A 9,205-nucleotide genomic window follows, 5' to 3' on the forward strand; every position below is an offset into this window, starting at 1 on the left:
GTTAACATTTCGAGTCCAAGGACTCATGCCCTGATAAAAGTCAATTCATTAGTTTTCACTACCTCGAAACAATTATTACACAATTATCCTCCGAAATTTTAAAATCTAACAAATAAACTCTTAAATACAAGTATCATGTTTTCCAAAGATTTCTTACAAGAGTCTTTATTTTCAAACTATCTCAAAATTTATAAAAATGATTTTTCACTTATGTGATCTATAAAATCTTATACATAAATTTACCTTTGCGTATTTTGACTAGTACACATCAAATTATACTTTCGCTTTTACAAATTTCTACTTTGACTAAATCGAAATTATTTTACCAATTATACATAACCCTAGTTTTACTATGAACTTTAGTTCGTCACATCCTCCAAAATTACTTCCACTTATTATATAAACACTTTCATATTATCAAGTTATACTTTCTTTTTAATCAACTCTTTTTTGTATTGTTCGAATTATTTCACATAGAATAGTACGTGTTGTACGTAACTCAAGTTTTACCAATAGCTCCTCTTCGTTTATATTGTTATATCAAATGTCGCAACTTTTCAAGAATTACTTTGTCTTATTATTAAAACTTTCGTATTGCTCTCCAATATGTTTGGATCACCTTTATTTTCCTTCTCCGTGCAAGAACGAAACATATCTCCCTATAAGTATCATCTCTTCCTTGCTATGTTAGTCATTAAGAAGTTTCTACTTTCGGTATTTCATGGCTAAACCACAACGCCCTCGTAAACGTTAAATCTATGATCTCTCGAACAAGGAAGTAAAGGTTCCTTCATGGTAGAAACAATACCTTATAGACAATGATTCACATTTATTCTCATCCACATTTAAACTCATAAGTCAATAATAGACCGACCCGCCATTTGTGCGAAAACGACTTTCTTAGTCTGAAGGAGTTACCTTAAACATTTATGAAGATACTCTAAACATTTCTTCCTTTTTGGATTGCAACTAGATTTTTATTCTAGTCAAGTTTTAATCTATGATTCGACATGAAACTGAAATCATAAATCTTGAAGCTACATTCTGAAACTATTTCCAATGACAAGTTCTCATGTGTACTAAACGACGTCTTTCATTTAATCGCTCATATTATCCTGAGATCAATGAATCCTCAACTAACATCTCATTTGTCTATAAGACATCTCTTGAAAACTAAAGGTATTATGGTTACCTTTCGAAATTTGAAGCTGGTACTATCTCTAACAAATACCAGCCATACATCAAACTACGTAACTGAAATCTTTACGTACTCTACTCTATTTTATCTGCCCTACTATTTCAGCATAAACACTCAAGATCTTAACGAGCTCAATAATACATTTCATGATGATATAGCATCATCTTTCCTTTTAAAGGAAAACTAGTCAAACGACACTCTTGTTATTCCTTGGAAAAATCTCCGCATTTAATGCACTTTGTAAATGACCTATTAAGGTTAAGGATCATGAGATCAAACGTGTAAACAAAACAATATACTTATTGTTAACACTCATTCGAATTCACGTAAGGGCCCCGATTGTACCAGGGAACGTGAAAATCAAACTCTATTGTTAAATCCGTTGGGATTCGCGTAGAAGCCCCGAATATACCTGGGAACGCGAAGACCATATGATACGGAAATATCCCCATCTCTTCTCAACTGCTGATGCAAACGTGAAATCTGCTTAAAACTTCGGGACGAAGTTTCTAATAACGGGGAGGTACTATAATGACCCTTATTTTTCCATTCTATATTTTTTCAATATTTAATGCCCAACAATATAATTAAACTTAATGATTTAACTTTAATCGATAATTGTTAAGCGTTAAGAATTATTAAACATAATAATTAACTTTTTGTAATAAACGATAAGTTAATAAAAGATAAAAATAATGAGCTAATAAACTTTTGTGAACAAAATAAATAACCTTAAACCTTGTACACTTAAATAATTAAACTTGGATAATTAAGGAACCATTTAAGCTAATTTAAAGTACAAGGACTAAAGTGAAAAAGTTCCAAACCCTAACTCTCCTAACCCTAGCCGATTTTTGCAAGGAAAAAAGAGGGCAAAATGCCCATAATACCCCTCAAATTTTTGGCCAAGCAACCCCCCATCACCTCCTCATTAATCTTGACTTGTTCCCTAAGTAATTCCTAATTAAACCCTAATTCTAGAATTCTCCAATCCCTCCTATAAATAGAGACCTAGGCTAAAGCTTTTCATGCACCAAAACATATTTACAATTCTCTCTCAAAGTCACAAAAATCTCTCTCCCCCTCTCTCTTGGTTTCGTCCAAAAACACCCCAACACCACCATCACCATCTTCAAGTGGTCTTCAAGCAATCTTCAAGAGATCTTCATCATGTTCTTCTCGTTCTTCGTGATCTTCAAGGTGTTCTTAAGTTTTCAAGTGCTTTTGATCTTCATCTTCAAGTGTTTCTTCTCTTCTTTTGTTAATCTTCATCAATCTTCATCAAGGTAAAACCCTAGATCCAAAACTCTTAAATCTTACTTTTAATTTATGTTTATAATCATAATTATTCATGCATGATCTTAACATTTATATTGTTCATGTAAAAAAAAATATACACATATATATACATATACACCTACGGATTTATAAAAAAAAAAAAAGATTTTTGTTCAATCTTAAAAACCCTAAAGATTAGTTAGAGATTTTGTTAGTGTTTAAAAAAGGAAACGAAATATATATACATGTACCACATATATATATAAATGGAAACAAAATAATATATACACATATATATACATACATATACACGATATATATATATATATATATATATATATATATATATATATATATATATATATATATATATATATATATATATATATACATACATATTAAATATTAAAACCCTAATTAAACCTAACCCTAATTTAATAAAACCCTAATACATTAATTAAAACCCTAATTATTTATTTATTACTAAACCCTAATATTAAATACTACTTTAATTAACTAAAACCCTAATACTACTTATACTATATTACTAATACTACTTAACACTTATACACTTATATTATTACTAACACATATAATATACTACTACTTATATTATATTATACGATTACGATAGTCATTCACGATAACGTGTGATTACTTGAACGTCGACGCTACTTAAGGCCTAGGGTGATCCTTGGTACCACTATGGGACGCTTGTGGATTTCGAATGCCAAACTTAGATTTTGGTCGAGAAATCCTGGGCCAACCGGTAACTATTGGTCATTCTAGTGACTCGGCGGTGGAATAGATGTTTGGGTATGGTGCGCAATATCAACCCGACTATAGTAATCATACACTTAGTTACTTTCACACTTAATAGGTGGTAGACTTATTAAAGACAACTCGCTAGTGTTCAACACTAAGTTACTATAAATGGAAACTATCTAAACATGGAAACTTACTAAAAGAGGAAACTTACTAAAAATGGAAACTTTCTAAAAACGAAAACCTACTAAAAGTGGAAACTTACTAAGAATAGAAACTTAGCAAAATGAACTACACTTAAGTACATACATACTTAAACTTATCTTTAACTCGGGCAAAACATTTAAACTATTCTTAATGTCATTAGGTTGACATTCGGCTCACGATCATCCAACTCACTTAACTTTCTCTTCCAAGGAATAACTCTCTCATCTACTTACTAAGGTGAACTCATAGCCCCACTCTTTATTGCTAGCAACTTATTTAACTTTTTGGGGTGAGACACATGCTATTTTTACTTTTTACGATTTAGACACAAGTATCAACTGTTAAACTATGCTATACCCGGCTATGTCCGACTAAGTCCCTACAGTGATATTTTTAATTGCTCGTTAAATGCATTCTTAATTATTGGGGGTAGGCCTATCGGGAGTAACGTCCCCGATACATTTGACCAAGTCATTGTATTACTTAATAATGAAATTAAACCGACAAGTATAGACACAACTTGTCATTTGGGTAAACTTTGAACGTTTAGTCTAAATATCACGAATTGGCATAACTTTTTTATCCCTGCGAGATCAACTTTTAAGTTCTTTGTGATTTTCTTTAAAACTAAAGATATGTGTGATCTACTTATGAAAACAAATCTTGTGGTCTAAAAACAACGACATCTGCTTTTGTTAAACCTATGATCTCAATCAACCTTTTTGGTTGACACTTTAGCATGTTTGTCTCAGGTGCTGATTGATCAAGCTTACTTATTTTCTACTTATGTTATGCTACTTGGACATAGGATCTCAAGAACTATCGCATTTATTATTCTTGCATTTGAAACATTTACTTTATTGTAATTTCAATTCTTGTAACGACATCTCATCTCTTCCGCTGCGTTATCAATAAAGTTTATTTTTATCATGTAGAATTGTTCTCGTATTATAATATGTTGGTTTATTTGATATTAGTGACGTTTTCTTCCAGACCCTATCTGGAGGACGTCACAAATTTCATGTGTCTAATCTAAAGAAATGTTTGGCTGAGGGTGACAAAGAGATCCCTTTGGAAGAGATTCGAATCGATGATCAACATCACTTTGTGGAGGAACCTGTTGAAATTATGGACCGCGAGGTCAAGAAACTTAAACAAAGCAAGATTCCTATTGTATGTGTTCGTTGGAATGCTAGACACGGGTCCGAGTTCACTTGAGAGCGTGAAGATCAGATGAAGCAGAAATATCCGCATTTATTTTCACGTGATACGTAAACATCTAAAACTGCTTAAATTTCGAGACGAATACGGGTAGGTACTGTAACGAGCCGGATTTTTCCGTAGATATATATGAGATTAATATTTACATAAATAAATATTTCCAACATGTTAGACAATCAAACTTGTTAAGAATTGAATATTTGAAACATGTTTTATATAAACGTTTGACCACCCAGTTTGTCTGACGATTCACGAACGTCATAACTTATAATAGTTATATAATAGTATATATATATATATATATATATATATATATATATATATATATATATAACTTGATAAAATGATATTTAGGTATCTCATTAAGTATATTAACTGTGAAATATATACATAAAAATGAGACAACTAACTTAAGGGTTTCGAAACGATATATATATATATATATATATATATATATATATATATATATATATATATATATATATATATATATATATATATATATATATATATATATATATATATATATAACATTTAACAACATCATAACTCTTAAGTTAACATGTATATATATGTATTGTATTAAGGTGTATTAATGCACTTTTAAAAGACTTAAAATACATATATCAATATACTTATACTCAACAAAGATAGCTATACTCGTATTCGCATTCGATTTCCTCAAGAATTCTACTCTTATTCATAAGGTATTTTTATCTGTATTATACACAGCTTCTAGAAGTATTTACTATTGATATATACCAATAATAAACTCCAATGATCAGCTAGAAAACATGTATAAATATGTAGGACTCAAGACTTGTCATTTATAATGAATTATTATTAAGAAAACTAACTAATATATCTATATCTATATCACATGTTTTATATCTATATATCTACATCATCTCCATTTCATTTTTACAACATAAATCACTCTCTAAAAACACCTACTTACAAGATCAAACAACCTCTTTCATAACCTTCATCATCTTCATCAAAAACTACTTCAAAAATCAAGCTTAAATCACCATAAAAAGATTCACTCAAGAACACTTCAAGAATCCTTTCAAGTTTGCAAGATTACTTCCAAGCTTTCTAATCCATTCCAAGCAATCATCCAAGATCAATAATTTCCATTTAATCTCATTAAATTTTCATTCTTAATCAAGGTAATAATCATATTCAATCATTGGTTCAATTCATATAATCATAACTATCAAAAATCAAGATAGTAATTCTACTTGAACTTTTGTTCATTCCATGCTTCTACTTCAAGATTTTCCAAGCTTTCAAGAACACCATCAAGCTCAAAATCTTTTTCTTATTTTTCCAGTAACATCACTCTTTAAACTTGAGGTAATAGCCTTGTTCATAATCTTGTTCAATTCATATTCGTATAGCTATCTTATTTAGAGCATATAACTTGTAATCTCTAGAACATAGTTTAGTTAATTCTAAACTTATTTGCAAACAAAGTTAATCCTTCTAACTTGACTCTTAAAATACTTAAACACATGTAATATATCTATATGATATGCTAACATAAGGATATATAACTTGCATATATGAAGAACACCTTAAAACTGAACGTACGTCGTCGTAGAGAAATTGTGGGCTATTTTGGGTTAGATATTTAAAACCTATCTTAAACTTTGAATTGGAAGTTTATATTCTAGAAAAATGCTATTTCATATGAACATGATAATATATCCAAATTCATGGTTAAACTTAAAGTGGATGTATGTTTATCAAAATGGTCATCAAGATGTCGTTCTTACGACGGATATGACCACCTTCTTCTAAATTGATATGTAACCTGTAATTCTGACTATAAACTAATACTTTTATAGTTTAGTTTTGGAAAATTTAGTTCAATACAAAACCATAGCAATTTGATTCACTCAAATTCGATTTGTATCGAAGATATTATGGGCAAAACAATATTGGTTAAGAAAACTAGTTTTAGGTACGTGAAAATTTGATAAAAACTATACTAACCATATCCTAGCTAACTTATCCTACATCCTACATGTATTAATACATGTCATGACTATTTTCTTGTAATATACTAGTCTTGGTTAATTCCGAGACAATATAAAATAGTCTTGATTAGTTAAGACAACATGTATGAAATACGTTCGGATAAGTCATAAGACACCATGTACACAATACGTCTCGGTTAATTCTAAGACAACAAGTATATAATGTGAAATGTCTCTTTCTTATTGATTAAAAACGTTCCATATTAATTGATTTCGTTGCGAGGTTTTGACCTCTATATGAGACGTTTTTCAAAGACTGCATTCATTTTTAAAACAAACCTTAACCTTTATTTCATAAATAAAGGTTTAAAAAGCTTTACGTAGATTATCAAATAATGATAATCTAAAATATCCTGTTTACACACGACCATTACATAATGGTTTACAATACAAATATGTTACATCGAAATCAGTTTCTTGAATGCAGTTTTTACACAATATCATACAAACATGGACTCCAAATCTTGTCCTTATTTTAGTATGCAACAGCGGAAGCTCTTAGTATTCACCTAAGAATAAACATGCTTTAAACGTCAACAAAAATGTTGGTGAGTTATAGGTTTAACCTATATATATCAAATCGTAACAATAGACCACAAGATTTCATATTTCAATACACATCCCATACATAGAGATAAAAATCATTCATATGGTGAACACCTGGTAACCGACATTAACAAGATGCATATATATAAGAATATCCCCATCATTCCGGGACACCCTTCGGATATGATATAAATTTCGAAGTACTAAAGCATCCGGTACTTTGGATGGGGTTTGTTAGGCCCAATAGATCTATCTTTAGGATTCGCGTCAATTAGGGTGTCTGTTCCCTAATTCTTAGATTACCAGACTTAATAAGAAGGGGCATATTCGATTTCGATAATTCAACCATAGAATGTAGTTTCACGTACTTGTGTCTATTTTGTAAATCATTTATAAAACCTGCATGTATTCTCATCTCAAAAATATTAGATTTTAAAAGTGGGACTATAACTCACTTTCACAGATTTTTACTTCGTCGGGAAGTAAGACTTGGCCACTGGTTGATTCACGAACCTATAACAATATATACATATATATCAAAGTATGTTTAAAATATATTTACAACACTTTTAATATATTTAGATGTTTTAAGTTTATTAAGTCAGCTGTCCTCGTTAGTAACCTACAACTAGTTGTCCACAGTTAGATGTACAGAAATAAATCGATAAATATTATCTTGAATCAATCCACGACCCAGTGTATACGTATCTCAGTATTGATCACAACTCAAACTATATATATTTTGGAATCAACCTCAACCCTGTATAGCTAACTCCAACATTCACATATAGAGTGTCTATGGTTGTTCCGAAATATATATAGATGTGTCGATATGATAGGTAGAAACATTGTATACGTGTCTATGGTATCTCAAGATTACATAATATACAATACAAGTTGATTAAGTTATGGTTGGAATAGATTTGTTACCAATTTTCACGTAGCTAAAATGAGAAAAATTATCCAATCTTGTTTTACCCATAACTTCTTCATTTTAAATCCGTTTTGAGTGAATCAAATTGCTATGGTTTCATATTGAACTCTATTTTATGAATCTAAACAGAAAAGTATAGGTTTATAGTCGGAAAAATAAGTTACAAGTCGTTTTTGTAAAGGTAGTCATTTCAGTCGAAAGAACGACGTCTAGATGACCATTTTAGAAAACATACTTCCACTTTGAGTTTAACCATAATTTTTGGATATAGTTTCATGTTCATAATAAAAATCATTTTCTCATAATAACAACTTTTAAATCAAAGTTTATCATAGTTTTTAATTAACTAACCCAAAACAGCCCGCGGTGTTACTACGACGGCGTAAATCCGGTTTTACGGTGTTTTTCGTGTTTTCAGGTTTTAAATCATTAAGTTAGCATATCATATAGATATAGAACATGTGTGTAGTTAATTTTAAAAGTCAAGTTAGAAGGATTAACTTTTGTTTGCGAACAAGTTTAGAATTAACTAAACTATGTTCTAGTGATTACGAGTTTAAACCTTCGAATAAGATAGTTTTATATATATGAATCGAATGATGTTATGAACATCATTACTACCTCAAGTTTAGTAGGTAAACCTACTGGAAGTGACAAGAAATTATCTAGCTTCAAAGGATCTTGGATGGCTTGAAAGTTCTTGAAGTAGGATCATGACACAAAAACAAGTTCAAGTAAGATTTTTACTCGAATTAAGATAGTTTATAGTTATTAAAATTGAATCAAAGTTTGAATATGAATATTACCTTGAATAATAAAGATAACCTACTGTATATAACAAAGGTTTCTTGATCTTAGATGATTACTTGGAATGGATTAGAAAGCTTGGAAGTAAATTAGTAAACTTGAAGGGATTTTTGAAGTGTTCTTGAAGTGTTCTTCCTATGATGATTATAGCTTGATTCTTGAAGTGATTTTTGATGAAGATGATGATTAACTACTGGAAAAATA

Source organism: Rutidosis leptorrhynchoides, chromosome 2 (assembly GCF_046630445.1).
Source record: "Rutidosis leptorrhynchoides isolate AG116_Rl617_1_P2 chromosome 2, CSIRO_AGI_Rlap_v1, whole genome shotgun sequence".
Lineage (NCBI taxonomy): Eukaryota > Viridiplantae > Streptophyta > Magnoliopsida > Asterales > Asteraceae > Rutidosis > Rutidosis leptorrhynchoides.